Source organism: Rhipicephalus microplus, chromosome 8 (assembly GCF_043290135.1).
Source record: "Rhipicephalus microplus isolate Deutch F79 chromosome 8, USDA_Rmic, whole genome shotgun sequence".
NCBI lineage: Eukaryota > Metazoa > Arthropoda > Arachnida > Ixodida > Ixodidae > Rhipicephalus > Rhipicephalus microplus.
In genome coordinates this window covers 78,496,140-78,517,545 of record NC_134707.1, presented here as the reverse complement: position 1 = coordinate 78,517,545, position 21,406 = coordinate 78,496,140, and the positions used below count along the sequence as shown (strand labels likewise).

Here is a 21,406-nt window from a genome sequence, read left to right as displayed (position 1 = left end):
ACCGAAATTCTCGGACACGCGAATAATTGACAGGCACAAGAAGCGGACGATGAGGGAAATACTAGAAGCGTATAGAATAAGGAAAGGAGGTGACAGTTGTGTCAGTCAAGTGTAGGTTCTACTAACATATGTGGAATTTGCTTTTTTAGGACGTAACATAAGCGAGTGAATTTTTTGTTTACGTTTTTTTTTCGTTTTTTCTGTTTTTATGTGTTTTTTGCTGTTTTACGTTTTCTTGTCCTAGTTCTTGACACGTATTTGTTTGCGGTTGTGTGCCATCGAATATGGGAGTGCATACTGTGTTATATGACGTGGTTGATGATGGCAGGGGAAGTTGAGAATGGCGTACATGCGTGTGAGGTATTTATTATGTTCGCCTCGAAATAAAATTTTCAGTTGCTAGTAAGCACTTGTCTGTGTCCTCTATGAGTGTGTGTATTTTGAGTGCTTCTTCCATCATGATTCTCTATGCCTATTAAGAGAACTGAATAAGCCCCCCCACCCCCTATATCCTACGCTGCTAGAAAAATAGACGAAAATTTTCAATTATAGGATAACCCAATATTCGTAGCGATGCTGTCCCCGTGGGCGAGGGCAGTCTAACAAACCTGTAGTGTTAGCCTTCTTGCCTTACCTTCAGTGCGCTCTTTCTTTCTTTCTTTCTTTCTCTCTTTCTTTTTTTCTATCTTTCTTTCTTTCCCTTGCTTCTTTTTCTTAGGGTCAAACCAACTTGGGGCCTAGGCTGGCCCCTTTTGCGTTGTCCGTAGTCGAGTACAGCGAACGCAAGGTACCCAATATAGGTCATGGCGACAATGGTGCGATGACGATGACGGTGAAGAATAAGCGTGCACAATTGGGTAAGTACCTTGAGAAGAGAAGGAAAAGACCACCCTTTGTCTTCTATGGACTAAAATGATCGTCAAAGCATTCTCGCCCACTAGAGGTGAAGCGGCAACCCCGACAGCACGCTGTTACTCCAGAGATAAGAGCACGGCATAGGCGGCTCAACATCTACGCAGACAGCAAGCTACCCCGGAGGCAAGAGTTTGAGAAGCAGTGGCAAAACGGCAACATCCGCAACAAGCTGCCACCATAGAGATGAAGGTTTTGGTAGCGGTGACTCAGGGGCAAAGATACCTTGTATATTTGTATACACGCGTTGGCACTCATTTACATGCGCAAGTGGGAATGTTATGGATCAGTTGCGGTGAGAACGTTCCCTGGTGTTCAGTCGCCATATTTCGTTTCATGGTGTTTCCTAGATTTCTTTCTTCCTTCCTTCTTTCCCTCCTTTTTTCTTCCTACTTTCCTTCCTTTCTTTCTTTTTTCCCCAATAATCCGGCGTGACTCTTGCAAGCGTTGCGCAAAGACTCGTTGTTACGTCTGAGCACCAAACGTCGCACTTGGGAACACAAGCCCCTAAACCATTGTAGCAAAAATCCGTTTGACGTCGCGCATAAAGAGCAACACACAAGCACCGTACACGCATACAATCGCTACAGAGATCATCACGTTTTTTTTTTAATGCAGGGTCCGACCAAGAGCTATTGAGTCACGCACCCGTTCTTGGTCTGCTATAGAAATGTATAGACGAGCAAGGAGACAACTTTAGCTCCCGTCACAAGCGAATGTATACCCATGTGAGGTAGAAAGGAAAAGGAATATTTGCAAGTGCTGTTCTTTGGTGGCCCTCCTGTTCTCGCCTTTAGTAAGCGAAGCAAATGTATGCGCGCAGTTACCCATCCGGTCGTCCTCCATGCCGCCGGCAGCAATCCCTCGGTTTAGAGGTCGTTCGGGCACTTGCGTGTGGCTCTGAAGGCTCCGATAAAAGCGAATGTCCTTCTTCCCAAAGTCTTCAAAATATATCCTGGCGGACGCTGAGTCGAGTTCTGTAAGTGAGGATGCTTCAATGCTACTTCGCGAAGTTTCTTCTGGCGGTTGCACTATTCTGCAACGGATCTGTAACGTGGGACCACGGTGAGTTCATCGCATGTTCAAGATCCTGTCAAGTAAAATCTGGGTGTCGTTTTAATTTTCGTTATTCCGGCCCGTGCGGTGGCATATTGAAGAAGATGAAAATTCTAGAGGCCCGCATATTAGGCGATGTCGGTGCACCTCAAGGACCATCCCATATCCAACAATTCCTGGGCCCTCGCCTACGGCACGCCTCATTCTCACATCGCATTTATAGACCGTAATCAGCTATAGACAGTGTTGTTATTTGCTTTTAACCAAACGCAACTACTCTCCCGGTCACTTCTGACAGGGCTAGGCATTCCGCAGCTCCACAACAACTCCACCACACACCTAAAGAAGGCAGCCCCGCCATGGTGGTCTTGTGGCTAAGGTACTCTGGTGCTGACTCGCAGGTTGCGGGATCGAATCTCGGCTGCTCGGCAGCTGGGTCGGCAGCTGCCTTTTCGATGGAGGCGAGATAGAGTTCAAACCATTTTGTTTCTTTTAAACGAGATTATCGGACATGCTGAATGCTCTTAGATTATTGCCGTCTAACCAAGAAAGTAATCCTGTGCGAGCTATGCGAACAATTCCTGGCTGTTTAGCTTCGACCAGCTGAATATAAAGCATACTGCCCGAGTTCGATAAATGTATGATGAACTCCAAGCAACGCAAGACAATTACAGCGTGCATCGGTATTGTGCTAGTCGGCAGCATGCACGAATGTTTCTTCATTCTTTACATCTTCCCGTATATTTTCTAAAAGCAACCAACTTTATTGCCAGTGCCCTTAAAACTAGCTTTAGTTGACAGTTCGCGCAAAATTTTACGACATAAAGAAAAGTTCACTGATGTTTGTAAACACAGTGACAAAAGCAAACGAAAAAATTAAGGCGGCTTCCTAACAGGGTTGACAAGCCTAAACGTAGGGCGGAGCTGCGCAGCTTTTTTTTTCAGTTTTCTGTTTCTTCATCCTCTCTTTCTTTCTTTTTGGTTTTTTTCGCCTTGTGTTTTTCCTCTCTTTATTTGTAATCATGTCTTTATTTATCTTTATTCTCTTGTTTTTCTTCTTGTTAGTTCTATATTTATTCCTACTTTATTCATTTCTTTTTCTTCCTCTTTTTTCATTGCTTGCTTGCTCTTTTATATATTTTTATTCTTGATTATCCCTGCGTTGCGCCACGCGAATACATCATGCGACAGCGAGAGCTCTAAAGTGATCTGCACTTATTATCATCACTGCGATCAAAAAAGTCTTCTACCTCTTGCAAGCGAGTGGACTCTCATAACGCTACAGATGACTCTGGTATTCGTGGCTTGGCCATAAATACCACAGCCAAGGAGTGCTCCGAACTTAAAAAGTACTACCTGTTGTTAATCAAAGCAAGACAAAAGTGGCAGGAAATGTGGAGGCTTGAAGCGAATGAGTAATGGTTGACAACTAAAAGTCATTGCAGTCCAGGCAACATTTCCTGCCCAGTGATTTCTGATATCCTGTTTTCAAATGTTATAAAGAGAAAGTTTGGTTTATCGATTGAAGCTTAGTCTGAAGAGAGAGAAGTGAAATGTACGACAAGGATTATTTTTTCATCAGTTTTTTATTTATTGTCCTATTCAGAAGCAGAAAGCTTGGAACACCAGGCCATGCAGTCTGCTTCAAGTCGTGACTCAGCGTACAATCGATAAGTGCAAGGAACTTAGAGCTGAAGTGGTGCACCGCAGCGCATACTCAAGGGACGGCGTTTCGTTCTCCCATAGTAGAGTACGAAGTATTCTAAATTGTTTACAACTTTTTCCGAACACAAGCTGTGGAGAACGAGTAGTATAGCCTTGTAATTTACGCCACGTAATTGCTTTACTTTCGCCTTCAGGCCTAGTAATAAGTGAACTTGCCTTGTGCCTCATCATCAACCAACCACGTTATGCGGTTGTCAGTAAGTTGTTCTGGGCCGCATAGCATTGTTTTTCTCTTTTCAATGTTTCACTTGTGCCCAACGCGAAACATCACGTGGGGGTCGAGTGTACTCGATAGGGTATGTAGTGCACTTCAAAATGTCCTAATTCACTACACTCCTCCCCTAATCGAATTAGTGTACAACTCGCGCTCCGATCACAAGAGTATTTATAACAACATCCAAGCCCGAGCCGTGCATACTCACACATCTTGTTTACCAAACTTCTTGCAGAAAACATATTCATGTCATGCCCATAGCAGTGCCACGTAAGCAAGGTGCCGTTTGTTTTCTCTTACCGGTGTTTCCCTTGAGCCCAACGCGAAGCGTCGCGTGTGAGTAGAGTGTATTCGATAGGGTGATTTAGTACACTCTACAATACCCTTATTTACAACAGCAATACCCCTAACTTATTTTGTGGTGCTCGTGCTCTGTTTGCAAGAGTAGTTATAACAAACGAATTCAAGCACGAGACATACTTACTCACACATCTTGTTTATGGAACTTCTTGCATGGTGTAGCATAATAATCTCGCATTAACCTAGTCGGCCAGAACAATAAAACATCAAAAGAAATGTAGATCATTTTTATAGGCAGTCAATTGGCAGGAAGATAACAAAAAAAAAACAAGTGATAGAAGCGAACGTTCGATGAAACTCTGGCAGGCCAGACGAAGTGATAGCAGGTGCGCACATGCAACACCTGAAGGTGCCCTAGAGTTTTCGCAACAAAGCGCCTCGTATATAGGGTGGAGTTGAAATGAGGCGTTTATTGTGTACACGATTCATGCACGCCTGTTCCCATAAGCGCTGGCTATTATGCATCTTGGCAACTGCCGGCAAGGTCTCTCTGAACTGTTCATGGTCGACACGTTCCTTGCGTGTACCTTGTATACGAGAGCTTGAAGATGCACGCGGGCTTGGTGATCTATACCTCAGTGGTGCTGTTGACCGGGGCTACTGCTGCGGTGAGGCTTGTAGGCTCTGATGATTAGACAAGTACTCCTGGATCGCGGAGGGGCGTTCTTAATTTTGTGGACAGGGAGCGTTTAGCGAGAAACCCCGAAGGCAGTATTTGCGCATCCGGTACAAGTGGAGAGCTTCACCGCAATGAGAGCACAGAGGAATTCGGTTGACTGTGCGTCATGTGTCAGTCTTCTGGACTCTCGTCTCACGTGGGGTTGGCGTGAACCATGGTTATGGTAGATGTGAAGACGTCGTGATAAAGCAATGTCCAGGTGTTACCCTTAGCACCTCGGCATAGATCGCTGGCTGCACCGGCAACGACGCTTGAGGCTGCCCTTGAGGCTGCTGCTCATGAATTGCGTGCCTGACTTCCTCACGGACCACCTCGGCCAATGAGGGGATTGTTGTTGGGTTGGTGTTTAGACGCTTCCTCTGGAGCTCTTCTCGAACTGCCACCCGCACGATTTCTCGCATGGCATCAGTGCTGTTTTCGAATACTGCGGACACTCGTTCCGCAGATGCGACACTCACTTGTCGGTTGTACAGTCTCGCACGCCGGTGGCGGGTCCTTTTTATAGTTGCGGTCTCGATGCGGGATTCGGCTACGGTGCATGGAAGGCTTGGAACAAAACTGGCGGAAAGCTCCTGGTCGACGCCACGCATCAGATGCGGAAGTTTCTTGTCTTCCCTCATGCTCGGATTAGCCCGGTGAAACAAGCAGACCATATCTTCTCAAGAAGTTGCACCAAAGAGCTCCTGCTATCGGGCATCAGTTACCTCTCACAAATTACTTTCAGCCTTCTGTTTAGTTTCCTGGGCTCGATCAAAAAGATCAACCACATGACTGTTTACGTATCCCACCATGAGCCCGAGAATATAGAGTCAGTCAGCTTTGTGAAATGTTTAAGAAAAATCAATCAATTCATTTCCTTTGCATACACATCAGTAACAAAAATACGGCCAACAAGGTATTGCGCGCACTAGCTGTCCACAGTTCGATAACCGACGTCGAGATAACACTTGTTGCGGCTATTTTTTTTCAAGAAAGTTTGGAAGCATTTCGCGACAGGTTGCTGCGCAACACTTCTATAACAAATATTTGGCCTGCCTTTAAAACTGTCTAATCTCCAGGACACATAGAAACAGTACCCCAAGCATTGGCGGCTAATAGGCTGATCGTTGGATTCGGGTGCGCAAAGCCTAGCACCACCTATATTCCACCAGAGCAGCTATTTGTAACATGTAAAAGAAATCGGGCTACAATGAACCGCGTCATAGAGTTCGTTCATCAACGCCTTGAAGACAGGTATGGTGCGGAATGCTTTTAACAATTCTGTAGACGTTTCTGCCTCGTAATAACTTTTTGGAGATTGCAAACCTGTCCGATAAGGAGGCTCGACATGGCGTCGCTGCAGCTGGGATGTGTCGTTGAAAAATACCTGATGCTCACAGGTATTGGCCGATTTACCGTTGTTTTTGGCTGGCGTAGCCCACGAAGATCGACGCCATGAATAACAACTGCTGGTGCACCATTGCGCGTCACTTGAAAATTATTGACGTTTGTGCTTCCTTAAATCTGAACTGATCTTTTCTTTGGTCTTTATTGAGTGTTGCAGTTGCCTTAATAAGCGTGTTTTGCACTTTTACGAAAGACAATAAAAGGCGTTGTCTCCGTTTAAAAGAGCGTAAGGTTCAGAACGCTGCTTCCAAGTGGTGCTGGAAAACAAATATTTAGAAAATTACACACAGGTCCACGAGAAGTGCAGTTGGGTGATCTCCTTACTCCGGTATTCTACTGAGATTATCGCTACTCGGGTGTGGGCCACCAAGAGCGCTGAGCATCCCAGGTAGATGAGCTGAACGGAGACTCCTTTCAAGCCTCTCTTGCGGGTAAAGGGAAATCACGCGCACTTTGGATATCGATGTTTTGCGAAGTATGCGTATGAGAGGCGACTGTATTTTAATTTTTACTGAGGGAAGTGTCCCGAAGTGGCGCTGAATATATGCACCGTACATATATTCAGCGCCGCTTTTGGTGCCCTTCAAGGGCACCCAAAGATATGCCCTAAAGCACCGTTTATGTTGTATAACCAGTTGTTTACGGCTCGTAACAATATACAGTTATATTTTACCTGGCTTAGAGGGATCAAAGTGCCCGTGCGCAGTAACGTACGTGACAGGTACCGCTTTTCGTGCGCACAATATTTTTCAAATTTAACGTTACCGTGTAAGCGTGGTGTTCGTAGTGAACGTAAACGTAGCGGCGCTCTTGGACGGCCGCTTCAAATATATTCGTGCACAGTTTTCGAAAGATTCCTTTCTGTCGCAGCAAACGACAGCTTAAAATGGCTTCGCATGCCTTCAGTTAGCTTCGGTAACCGAGCATTGCGGATAAGTTAACGTAGTTTTTTTTAAATAGCTTCCGATTCCGAACGTCTGTAAGCCTAACGAGAAAGTCCATCTAAACAAATCGGCAACATAAATGCTTAGGCGTCTTGTACCTTGTTCATATTTATTCACTTCTACGATTACTAAAATAAACCACTAACATAGCTTTCGCTGGCAACACAGGCAAAAATTATCGTCTTCTTTTTCTTTTCATTGTTCTTCAACTTCACCTTCCGATTTCGTTATCATCGGTGCGCTCTTCCTTCTTTCCTTGTAGTTCCATCTGCTTTCGTGGTTCCTTCTTGTTCTCAAAAAAAAGCGAGTAAGTTAAAATCGTACCAGTGCTATCGTACTCTCTCAATATATACTCTGATTTATTTCTTTTTTTACTTCAACAAGATGACCTACACAGCAACTAACTGAGTAAGTCGCGATCTTTTCAAAAGGAAACCATCACAAAACAGACGCCTTGCAATGAGTGTATCCGAGGATATTCATGACCTGATCGTTTGTGGAAACTTTCATTGCAGAAAATACTAGTAAAGATACAACATAGAGTGCTAAAATAAGCTGAGGAGCAAATTCGTGTAAAGGGCTTTTGTTTAAAATAATTGAAATTATAAAGTGTTAACTTTGTGAGAAAAATGAGCAAGAAAGCTGCGAGAAAGCGACAGTGTATACGGTGCTTTATCATAGCACTGTCTCTAGCGAAAAAAAATCATTTTCGAAACACAGAAAGCAGGCTTTGGTAACGTTATTATACTACAGGTTTCTTGTTAGATAACTGTTAAAGACGTCTCAGAATGCATAAATCTTTGACAGATATTCTATGCCATCTGCGAAGAAACTGGCACGTCGGATCGCGCGTTAAAGTCAGGCAATCTAAGGCAGAACACTCAAATGCATGTGAACATGCGCCATGGCGCGTACATCTAAATGTTTGTAAAAACAGTGTGACCTGAAGCGGAGCCGTTTTGTACAAGCCAATGTTGAGGTAAAGTAGGTTGTACGCCTTGTTCGCTCATTGGTTTCGAAGACTCGTTTAGACTGCGCAAAGAAGACAACGCATTGGACACGCAGAACATGCTCACACACACTGACCATGCGTATGTACGTGTTCTATGTGTCTAAAGTGTTTTTTTTCTCGCAGCTTAACTTATCTTCGAAACACGATTGTTATTAGGGACCAATGAAAATCATATTAAAGAATGTCAGCAAGAGGTTGTCACTGTGAGTACTCGGATATCGCAAAGACAATATAAGTTTATTTTGTTGCGTTGGACTAATAGTTGTGGTCGTTAGGAATGAAGCATCTTCGCCTGTTATTAATTTATTGTAACATTCGAATTTTGTATTTCTCGTGAGGAAACATATCAAAAGGGGCATTTTTGTGTTGAGGACGACTAAGAGTTTGATGTCCAGAGCTTGCGAACATTCCAAGGAGCGCTTCCGAAGCTTTGTTTAAAGCATCCGCCCAACAGGGAGGCTTTGTCATGAATGGGCGTGGTTCGTTCAGACATTAAAGGCTGAAAGGGAACATACTGCATAGGTTATTACAATGTGTAGTGATTTCAATGATGCCTTTATTGCTAATACACAAACACAATCATTGCAAACACTTCCGAGTATACAACGTTACATTACATATCGAAGTATTAGTTGGCATCACCAGTTTACTGCCTCACTTATTCATTCCTGTCAACGCTGATAAACCTAGTGGTCATCTGCTTTTATTTACTATTGAGTGAAAAATTTCATTCTCGTCATTACGAAGTTCCCGAATATGAGAGAGTGACTTCACTGCCCTCTAAAATGTGTGCGTAAACAAATTGTTAACGCTTTAGAGCAATGTCCGCTCTCTACCATGGGAGAGCCATAAGCTGTCCCGTACAGTATCTAGTTAATGTTTAGAAAAAGTGTTCGAAGATTTACAATACAGAGAGCAGGGAACAATGCCGATTAATAAGTAACATGGGAGCCAGCGCCCTCAAGCAGCAGCGGTCTGACTGCGAATGGAACCAACATTGATAGTGGTAGCGAATGAATACTTATCTGCGTCCTTCAGTAGGGCGCGAACTGCAGACTTGAATCAGTTGGTATAGGCTCATTAAAATTACAAGAACCTCACATTTCGTGGAACACAGCTGTGAGATTTCATACTCGGCGCAAGCTTTTTTACCCGAACCATTTATGAAAAATTGAATTATGACTTCTAGGCGAAAACACTTCTTTATGTGACCGATTCGAAAGATGATGGCAGACTTCCTCAGCTTCTTGCTTTGCCGTCAATTTGCAGAATGCTCAAGGTTACATTCGTCATGTTTCAGCATTTTTAGCTGACGAGTGAAATGCGAACACAGGACGTTGCCGGTAAGGTATGCCAAAATATGCAATGCTACGCACCGTGCCAGTGCATCAGACGAACCGTTGGACTGACGCAAGCACGGATGGACGAGTGGACGCTCTTCTCTACTCATCATCATTCACTTCCTGGATATGCTGTGATTTTTTTTCTGGGGAGCGCGCTCATTGTAAGGGCAAAAGAGTTTATGAATGTTTCGTATGAGTGTACCTTTTTATAGTTAAGCGCAGACAAGGGCGCCAAAAGGCTCAATAAATATAGAAAAGAAACGTTTTTTTTCCTTTTTCAGGGTCTCGTCATTCCACAATTGTCTATTTTGGTTAAATCTATTTGCTATAATAAAAAGAAACGCAGATTCATTGCCATGTTCGCTGCCCTTTACTGCACGCAGAAGGTGCTTATTTTCCACATTACCCTTTTTTGTTCTATATCTCTACTTTTCTACTACAAATACTCTAGCCGCCTCTTACTCTTTTCTATCGCAACCGAGTTGAGCCTCCCGTTGTCGTCCATAAACTACAATGCTACTTGTAGGCTCGTGTCCAACCGTACACCAGGGTGCATATATCCCCATTCAGTTGGAGATTTCTCCATCATTCCCTCATTTTGCGCACAGCATATGCAGTGTTCTTCTTTGTTGCTAAATGTCGCTGTAAAACTACTCGTTCTGAGACAACTATATCTGGCTTCAAAGAGCAAGGCACTTCGCTTGAGTTATCATAAATTGTCTTCCTCCTTATTTCATATTTGCCTTTTTGTAGTTACTCACTGCTGGTTGTTCATCCATCGCTACCATGCAGTCAATTCTATCTGCCTATCCGACTTTTCATTCACCACTCTTTATTGTCATATCGTTTACACTGCCAGTCATATATTTACTAGTGAGAATCTTAGTTATTTTTCCACTGTGTGCCAAGGCTATTGATACACAACGTATGTAACACTATCTATGTCCGTCTACTCTCTTTGATGTTTCTTGGCTTCTGTTCAAACGTTAATTTGCCCTCAGCTTCCCTCGACTTGAAACTTGTCTATCCAATATCGCCTTTTATAGTCTCAATTGTGGACTTTCTGTGAGCACCAAATGCAAGTATTCCGACAGTCGTTTGATTTACTTTCATTCCTGGTTGCGCCTCTTGCTGCATGCACACCACAGACTTCCCGTTGGTGCACCCCAAGGAAACCTAACATTGCACCGTCTGTAAGACCATGTTGCAACTAATGCGCCTACCGACGATGAGGCCGGAATCCTCGATGAGCCTATCCGCTAAGCAGAATATCTGTGGCCAATGGCTGTGATAACCGCTATCAGCGTCTGATGTGAACAGACGTGTTTCCAACGCGCTCTAACGATATGCACCACTTGGCCGGAGCTTAGCTGTCAAGCCATCGCCGCAGCTGCTTCTGCGATAGCTGTTTGTTCACTCATTACCTACAGGCTGCAGCAGCCAATATCTGGAAAGTTGTTCTCTGAGCTCGTAAGTGGCACCGCCGCCTGACTTTTTTCTGGTGAGCAGTGCTACTAGTATACGCCTGTAAATTTTTTGGGCTTGCATGGGCTCTTCGGAGCACTCTGTGCTCCCAAGCGAGGTGCCCCGGCCAGAGGTCATGGACCTGAATGTTTCAGACGACCTGGCAGCCTCCGGGACACCGCCGACTTCAACGAAGAACTCAGCTGCCGTTACGATGCTTTCGAAGGGGCTGCCGCTGCAGCACAACTGCCGCACTCAGGGAGCTCGAGGAATAGAATAGAACTCAAGGTAAGCCTAAAAAAACTTTTATATGCGAAGCAGATTGTGGCGGAGCTCAATCCGGTGTGCGTATGCACCCGTACTGCGCATGCGTAACAGCTGGCCCAAGCGTCGCCTAAAAGCGCTAACGTGCTAGCGCGCTTCGGCCAGTGTAAAAGCCTGGGCAAGAACTTTGGCCTCTCCCCCTTCATCATCATCATCATCATCATCATCATCAGCCTGACTACGTCCACTCCAGGACAAAGGCCTCTCCCATGTTCCGCCTTATACTCTGTCAGATATGGCGTAGGGAAACAAGATTCAGGGGACGTGCTATGAACCAAAGCATTGTATGCTGCTCCGAACGCTCTCGCACGTGCTAGCACTTTTTTGGCAAGTGGCTGTCTTTGTAAGCGGCTGGTACAGTTCAAGGCCACCCTAGCACTAATCATAAAATTAGCGCTGAGGTTACATGCACACTAGGAGTGGCGTAAGTCGTAATGTGATTTGAAGGAAACGACCACAGTATGAACAGCCGGCTCAAAAGTCATATGGTTACGTTATGCACCACCCGACGCCTTTTCGAAAGGTGATCGGCAAGCTGTGATTCGATCTTCCTAGATTTTCATCAGTCATTAGCTGCTGATCAGTTCTCTTCAACAAATGTACTGTGGTGGTGCACTTGGCTGGCCCCGCCGCGGTGGTCTAGTGGCTAAGGTACTCGGCTGCTGACCCGCAGGTCGCGGGTTCAAATCCCGGCTGCGGCGGCTGCATTTCCGATGGAGGCGGAAATGTCGAGGCCCGTGTGCTCAGATTTGGGTGCACGTTAAAGAACCCCAGGTGGTCAAAATTTCCGGAGCCCTCCACTACGGCGTCTCTCATAATCATATGGTGGTTTTGGGACGTTAAACCCCATAAAATCATTCAATCAATGCACTTGGCTGCTCAATCGCGTTCTGCGATTCCACCGATGGTGACGATCTGGACACTCAAGGCCAGGCAGCGCAATGCGTTGCCGAAAAGCAGCGTCTTCACGTCGAACACAGAACAGCTGGCGAGTACACCCTTGCTGGAATGTACTGTACTGTTGCCCGTGCGCGAAACATAACTCTAATTCATAAAGTGTACCGCGGGAACGATGATTGCTGGCCATTAAAATTTTCAATTTTCAGCCTATTAAGCAGCGAGTTTCCCATGTGATATGGAAGCTATATACTACCAGCGTATTTGATATAATAAAATTACTATTATTGATAACAATGTTAACATTATTAGGTTAATTTTTGGGGTGTATTTACCGAAAACAGGCCTTAACTGTCAGAAACTTCGTAGTGGAGACGCCGAAAATTTGCCTAAAAATTTGATCATCTGGAGTTTTTTGTGACACATTTCAACCCAAGTATACGAGCCTGAAACATTTTCAACTTCATCAAGTGTGGAACAACATTTCTCACACATACCTTTGTGAAGGTTCATCGCTGTGCAAGCGCATGACCAAATTCTTACCAAAACCAGGCGAACACCCACACGTGCAACAGTGCGCGGATAACAAACTGGCGCTTCCCTTTATAATTTTGTTTCAAGAGGCGAATCTCCTTAAGGTCGAGGCTTTTCAGTCGGGGGCGTTGGCAGTTGTTGTAGCTGTGATGAGTATGACTGTGACGACAATAAAAATAAAAATATGGACGATGATAATCATGGACAACGACCGGCGTGTCCAATACATGACGTCTCATTATTACTCTAGGATGCATTTTCAAGCACTCGAAACAATCAACAACCACCAGGTAAACGTGCACAGACCTTGACTTTGAAAACTTCAGGATAGATTAGATAACACAAAGGGGTAATAACGAAAGTAAAACGCAATTCACAGCTAAAAAACATAACCTTTATGACAAGTAAACTTTGTATATGACTGTACACCACTTTGTCACTAATTTACATGTGTAAGTAGTCGATAATATATGTTATTTATTTCAACACCACATAATCCCACTTCTTCGTCCACTTCAATTCGAGGATATGCCATGCGCTTTTTTCAGCTCTCTAAGCTTGCAGTCTGCCCAACGTAAAATTTCCCACATGACCGGTGGAGCCAGTACGATTTCCGTTTCTTGCATGGGGTTAGGTGTAATCGGGGATCTTTGTCACGGCGCTGTGCTTTGTGAGCTGTTAGGTTGATATGCCTGCCAAAGTTTCCCAGCTTGTATATATATATATATATATATATATATATATATATATATATATATATATATATATATATATATATATATATATGACGCTATGAAGAAAGGGCGACGTGGCCTGGCTCATACGCCATGTTTATTCCGTTCTGACTTCTTCCTCCTCTGCTTCTACCAACCATCGCTTCATACCTCACATGATTCCCCCTCCCCCCGAAAGATGGCACTGTTTATAACCTATGAAAAATTGAAGAAGCCAATAAACAGACAATGTCCAAATTCGCAGTATCACGTCCCGACGGAGTTCCATGGTCTCTTTAAGTCTTCAAGCCCGAGGGAGCAGTCCGGTAAACTATAACAACTCTGATGGGCGAGGCTGACTGTTGCGTTCCGGACACAGCGGGATACACGTGGATACTGACAGTACTGCTGGAACTCTTGTTCGGGCTGACCAAGGATGGAACGCCTTGTTGCATCGGCAGCTCGGATGTCGTCGGGGTTGTATTTTTCGCCGTGAATGGTGCAATCCTGATGCTTCTTGCTTGCGTGCTTCTCGACAGACTGTGATGGAGTGCCTGAGTGTTTACGGTTTGCAAGCAGTGCTTCCGCGTCTTTCTCGGCGCTTTCTGTGGTGTTGCAGTCGGCGGAATAGCAGGCGCTGGGAGCGTTTCTGGCGACTTTTCTTTGTCCGAAAGTGTCTGACGCGTTGTTGGTTTGGAGATCCTATTTTTCGATGTTCTTCAACTGGTGAACGTGCTTTCATTAAATTTGGCGTTCGTCGATGCCCTCGTTGCAGTCTCTCTCGTTGTTTTCTGAGTTAGTGAACTTAGTTTTGCTTGCTTTGCTGGTGCTGCTCAGGAGATGGCTGTAGTGGCACCAGTTCCGGAATGGGGCATACATTTCGTTCGGTGTTTGACGCGTCCTGTAGACAGCTGATGCATGGTGAGCTGGTGTCTTGCTTATCGGGCATAGTTGGTAGTGTGCCATCATTATGATCTTCAAAGACTTCGGTAAGGTGTTGCAGTATGGACGCTTCGGACAGACAGCTGCGTGCGAGGTTTGGTGTATGTATTACTTCTGCATTTTTTCGATTCTTATAGCTGTAAGCACTGTATGGGGATACCACAGGTGACGTGGCATTACTTGGTTTTAACTGCAGATTTTGGCAAGACTGTGGTGCCGTAGAAATGACACGAAGCTCTTCAGGGGCTTCTTTTTCGCTGTTCACGGCGAGTAGTTCTTGCGCCTGGTAGCGTGCGACGTTCGATGCGTCTGAGCCTTCTGTTTTGTTTGGACTCTCTAAAGTGGGTGCACCGCACGGTGCTGAATGAACATGTCCGGAAAGAGCATGGCTTGACAGGGTATTTTAGTAAAGCGTTAGGTCGTCTACCGAGGTCGCGGCGTCCTTATGAGGCGAATGGTGAGCGATAGGAGTGCTTGAAAAACCGCGTGACGAAAACCCAGGTGGTGGACCACGCATGCGAGACGAATATTGAAGGGCATCAGGTGGTTGAGCAACGTCTCGGGTCATATGCTGAAGCAATGACTTCGGAAATGCTGACTTTCGTGCAGAAGAGAGGCGCGCTTGGCGGTTAGGTTTTTTCCAATATACGCATCGCCTTCTGTAAGTAAACTCACGCGCCACTTCGTCTTGAGGCAGTTGTAGATCATATATATATATTTATATATATATATATATATATATATATATATATATATATATATATATATATATATGTGTGTGTGTGTGGTTTGATGAAAGTCAGGGAGGTGAACCAGAAAACAAGTGTCTGGTTTGCTACCCTGTACTGGGGAAAGGAAAATAAGAAAATCATGCGTACGTATGGCATGGTTCCATACTTCAGAGATGTCATGGTGGTTACGTTTGGTGTCGAGAAGGTGGCTGTACCAGGATTCTGACAAAGACATCAGGAGGTGATCTAACTAGCCTGCTTGTGGAAGTCAATTCTTTCGGCAGTATAGGCTGAAACCCAATAAAACATGGAGATTATTTGCTCAGAGTATTGTCGAGGTAGTGTATTACGATACCCACATGTTAATTGCTTTGTCACCGGCCCTCGCACGTGCACTCTTTGCCTTGTCACATCGCACGCCGATGAGCGGCACTCGAAGAGGTGTACCTCGAGGCGACGAACGCAGAGCAGCGAAAGAAAGCTCGAAACTAGGAAAGCGGTCCTAGTAGTTTCATGCACAGCCACGCTGCCAGAAGTATTTCGAGCCCCATGAGTGCTTTAAGAGCCCTTAAAAGCGCCGTGCACTCCGGAATAGACATTAGGGTGTGAAAAAAACAAATTAAATAAGTTCTCTGCAGTAAGGAGCATGGCTTTGCTCTGCCGGTACTACAACGGCGTGCGATCATTGTGTTATTAGTATAATTTGATGGCTTATGACCACGATACTAACTCCTTTATGAAGGATTCATAAAGCTGTCCTGGTTCTGCACGTGCAGAGTGACTCGTTTAGAAAACCTTTGTTTACAATTTGCACAAAACTTTAAAATTTCGTAACATTGTATTAGTAGAAGGCACACAGACATCGGCACATCTACTTACCACGGCAAACATAACTATGTTGTAGGGAATAAATCATTACTCCAAGTTTCGTGGCAGACGTGGCATGCTTGTACAAAAGAACACAATTGGATGTCATGACACCATGAATACATGGTACAACGATACAATAGATGCAGTGAAACACTATTTGTTGCAAGCGAAGTATGAGCAAATACTTGACGGGCGCTGTGTTGCACCACGTCAGTCGAAAGTGAATTGTGCCTTTTGACATCCAACATATTTGAAACAGTACGACGGATGCCACAACAACTTGTGCTCTCCTAAGAAAAAAATCTCCCCGGAAAGTAACGTTCACCCCAATATCGGCCACAAGGAATCCGGTGGCAATTCCCAGGCTTGGCGTCGCATCAGTTTTGTCCAAGGCTGAATAGCCCTGCAACAAATATCAAAAGGAACCGAGAAGCGCTCACGCGGAAGTCGGCCCAACCCGCGAAAACGATTGTTCGCACTCCCTGTCTTTGAAAACCAGAACGAACCGCACGCCTGAAACGCCGGGTGACCAAACATTCAATTGGCGCATGTCGATTGTCCTCAACCATGACGCAGTTGGGGCAACATGAGGTGTGTACCACCTGCCATCGTTGCAAGCGATACCGAGTTGGTAGCAAGCCCCAGCCTAACTGCGAAACAAAGTAAAAGAGATGGCCTGGCAACACAGCTATAGCCATTCGTTTCCGTGGGCGGTTCATTGTGGACTGACGATGCTGGAGCACTAAGGGCCCAAGAAGAGCACCCATTGTGTCCACCACTTCAGATTCTGTGACCTCTATTTCTGGGCACGCAGCCTCTAAACGCGGTAATTGGTCAGAAGGGTTCGACACAAAGAAAACAATTAAGTTTATTGGGGAGTACGGTCAAATTGGGTATCCGCTAAGCAAACACGTAGTAATGGCACCAGATGGTAGAGACCTACTGCCTGAGCTGGCGTACCATCAATGCATAGCATTGGCAATAAAGTGCGGAGGCACAAGGTAGACGCCGTGACGGAAACGTAGGGAAATGCAAAACCCCCTTGATCTCGTGGTTGAGTCAACGCCGGGCGAGATACCAATTTTGAGTCACCAGAAAAGAAAAAGGAACTGAAGCAGTTTGAACTTTCTTGAAGACGTAGAGTGGAGGTATTAGAGTACGACAAAGACAGCGAAATTTCCCGAGGTAAACCGATCGAGATAAATACCGGCGTTCCAAGAGGGGGAGGTTAAAGTGTCCGGCAGCTTGTGCATTAATTTGAAGAGCTTTTACAAAGGATGACCAGATGCTGTCACATACACAAATCTTGTTGAAAGTGACACCTAGTATGGTAATATTAGGAGACCACTGTAAAGGAGACGCGATGCTGATACGACCTTTGGGGTAGCCTATAAAACAACATTGGCTCTCAGAAAAGTTAAACCTTGTACGGGAGATAATGCCGAAATCATGGAAAATATTAACTGCATGTTGCAGCGACGTTTCATTCTGTGCATATAAAATAATATCACATGCATATGCAGTGACTCTTACTTGAGTGTTACCAGGTAGGTGTAAGCCTGAAATCTGAAGGTCGCTTTCGATGGCCCTTAAGAAAGGCTTTAATGCAAGGATAAATGGAACTGGGGAGAAGGTAAACCCTTGACAGACCCCAAGCGTCTCTTGAAAGGGTGACTCTCAAGTAAATCTAGGTAAAAGGTACTTTTTAAATTCTTGTGCGTCGCGTGAGCGAGCTTATTGAACCTGTCGGGGAATCCGAAAGCATGTAAACCATTTCATAAGTATTGATGTCTTACAGAATCGAAAGCCTTTTCCTGATCTAAGCAAACCAAAAGCATTAAGACACCGGGCAATAGTGTACTGAATAATGTAACACGTTAACTAGGTATCGCTGTGTATTTCTCGGCGTGCAACAGAACAAACTTGGTGGAGAGCAGTTATTGATGAAGGTACGGACTTATTCGGCGCACTAGGATGTTGGCCAAGTGCTTGTAATCTACATTATTCAGGGTAATAAGGCACCGATCTTCTGGTCGCGTGAACATTGGGTATTTCTTGTAGACTAGTGTTCTACGGCCTAAATTTATGGAAAGCGTTCGGAAGGGTTTGATCTCAGAAACGCTTGCGAATGACGCGTAAAATGAATGTGCCAATCATAGGTAAGAAGCGTACACAAAACTCAGCAAGTGGTCCGTCGGGCCCGCGACTGAACTCTTTTTCACTGCGTTTGATGCCCTACTGTTGCCTGAAAGGAAGGGAAGCTTGGCACCCGAAAGCACCACGTCCCAAAGTATGTAACGCTCAGCGACGGTCGTTATTCCAGCGCACGCCACAACCATCAAATTCAGGACAGCTCAAGCAACCACAACAACGGCAGCAGAGCTCGCAGCGCCTTGCGCTCGCTGCGCTGCGTTTCATTACCGACCAAAGCACGCAACGGTGGACGATTTTCTGCGACTGTAAGGCGGCACTGCAGTCACTTCTGTCAAATCTACGCCGTGGTCCTAACGAGCAGTTGGTGTTTGAAACAGCAGAAATGCTACACCATATAACAGAGAAAGGGCACCACGTTATATTTAAGTGGTTGCCAAGCCACTGTGGAATCATCGGTAACGAACGAGCTGATCAAGCTGCCCGTTCCGCCCATACAGAAGACAAAAACTAGTCAATACCTCTCTCAAGGACGGACGCTGCTAGGAGGCTCCGCATGCTCGCTCACCAACGCTCCATGGCTCTTTTGAATGAGCCTTTCTTTACGCATGCAAAATTACGATCCCTTGATCCAACGTTAAGCATACAGCTTCCAACAAAAATTCGACGAGATGACGCTATTGCTCTGTGCAGACTATAGTTGGGAGTCGCGTTTACCAGTGCGTACGCGTTCCGCATAGGTATGGGCGACACCGCCGACTGTGCACACTGCGCAGATGAAGAAACCATTCGACGTATCCTGTGTGACTGCTTGAAAGACAACCTGGAAAGACAACAGCTTTCCAATATACTTGACAGGTTAGATGTTAGATGACCAGCCGCTGTCAGAAGAAAGTATACTGCGCCATCGTCATGACTCATCGTCACAGAAGAAAGCCGTGCAAGAGCTACTGGGCTTCTTGCGAACTACTGGCCTGTCGGAACGCCTCTGAGTGGCCTGATTTTGTGCGTGCGTGTGTGTCGGTGTTTTTCTCTTATTTATTTTTTAGCTCTCCCTTTCTCTTTCAACGCCATATTCCCCAACCCCAGTTTAGGGTAGCATACCGGGTACTAGCATCTGGTTAACCTCCCTGCCTTCCTTTTTCTCGTTTCTCTCTCTCTCTCTCTCTCTCTCAGCAACCCTTAATCATCCAGTTACGTTTACTATGGTAGGGTTTCTGCCCTGGGGCTTAGGATGCGAACACTCGTTTAAGAGAATTTTATTTCCGGATGTATCATACACTGCTTATGTGCACACAGAAAAATGGTCAATGGTGAACAATTTGCATGTACAATGCAAGCTGTTGTATACAGCGAAAAGAACTTATTGCATATGCAGTGACGTAAAATGCAAAATTGTACAACAGAGACGGGACATTCACAACATCGAGATGATTAAACTTAAATAAATAGTAAGGCTATGTGAACAAACATAAGGGCGTCATTCACAGTGTAGGGTGATGTTTAGCTTTCACCTGTTGGGACAGTTTGCTCTCGCGCTCAAGAACAATATTTCACAAAAAGGACATGTTTCTAAGGAAGAAAAGGAAAATACACACTGTAATGTCACAGTGGTACAAGCTCTAGCCCACTTCCTCATAAGGGGAGGAAAGGAATGGACCCTCTGTTGTTTTTTACGGTAATAAATCGCGTAGACCAGCGTCGGAGGAAAGCGTCCTCTCCCAGCATGAATAGTTGTGCATTAAGATACACTCACCGCTGACATTCTAGACGTCGTGATCCCACCCAAAGAAGTGTTGAAGTAGACACTGCAGTCCTTATATGCCATTCCCCAGCAGAGCACAAACTGCAGACATGAGTCATTATTAGTGCGCTTGTTAAAATCATAAAGCAGTGAATTTTTATTGGCTAAAATTGGTGACATATCATACGTGACTCATGCTTTTTTACCAAGTAACTCACAGAACACAATTGCGCGTTCTAGATGTCAACATTTTTATAAGTCAATAATCGGTTAGGTGATGTCAGACATCCTCCGCTTCCGGCGAGTTCGTGAAATGATTTGCAACCGCAAGCATTTCTTTGCCCACTGGACAAGAAAACTGTTGGTCTGCCTCTCTGTTCCTTAACGACGTAAGATGACCACTGTACTCAAGCGCGTAAATGAATGAAACAAAATAAATGTTCCCACGCCGAAGGCAAGTGTCTTAACAAAAGGCGTGCACACCCATGCTTGCTCGCAATTTGTTGTACCTGTGATGAGAAACGTATTTATGGAGAAAGGAAAGCCTGTAAGTTTATAGTGGCCCCCCAAGACTTTTCAGGACCTCATTGTTTCGCAAGTCTTATTAGGGGGTTGTTTAGACGAAAGGCTAAATTGATTAGTGCCGTAAAAATGGCCATGACAGGGGCGCGTTGTTGAGGGTTATTCGGCCTAGAAAAGTTCATGTACATTAAAATGAACGCCTAACACAACTCAGTTTTGCGGAAAAACCTGAGCACGTTTCTCTCGCCCTGTGGTGTACGACGCCTGCCAAACGGAATGAACTGAAATCTCCTATTTACAAGAAGAAGCATGTCATATGTCCTGTTAGTTTAGACGTAGTGAGGACTCCGTTGCAATGGTAACAAATCAGAACCAAACTAGAATATACATGTATTGTTAGGGACCCGTATAAAGAAACTAATTTTAATATCCTCGAGCGAGTGCAGCGAAAGGCAGTTAGATTTATATCTAACAAATTCTGTAGACAGGATTCACCCACAAAACTTATGAATGCTAACCGCATTGAACCACTCAATATGAGAAGACAGAAAGCAGACCGGAATTTCTTAAACTAGTTTACACGAACAATACACCCCTAAACACACTATTATATCTGTCGCCCCTATTAACCCGAACCACTCGTCCCTGTGGACCAGATAGATGCCTTAACACCCTACTTCACGTGATTAAATACATTTGAAAACTCTTTTTTTCTTCGTACAATAACTGAATGGAATGGTGTAATCGAATAGTCACCGAAATGCCGATTGTTATTTGTTTGTATAGCGTTTCACCAAATGTATTTACTCTATTTCTGTATTACTGTTGTTGTTTCATTTATTCTTTTTGTTTTCGACATGTTAACTGTTGTACCATTTTATCT

The 21,406-nt window shown here is 44.8% G+C and overlaps 1 long non-coding RNA gene across 1 annotated transcript; it reads right to left on the bottom strand.

The window, feature by feature from the left end:
- Positions 1 to 8,575: 8,575 nt before the first annotated feature.
- On the bottom strand, positions 8,576 to 20,106 carry LOC142768625 (uncharacterized). The gene is made up of 2 exons (XR_012885367.1): positions 20,014 to 20,106; positions 8,576 to 8,787 (listed from the first exon to the last, which is right to left on the bottom strand). It is a non-coding gene; the product is annotated as an uncharacterized LOC142768625 (long non-coding RNA).
- Between the last annotated feature and the right edge of the window lie 1,300 nt (positions 20,107 to 21,406).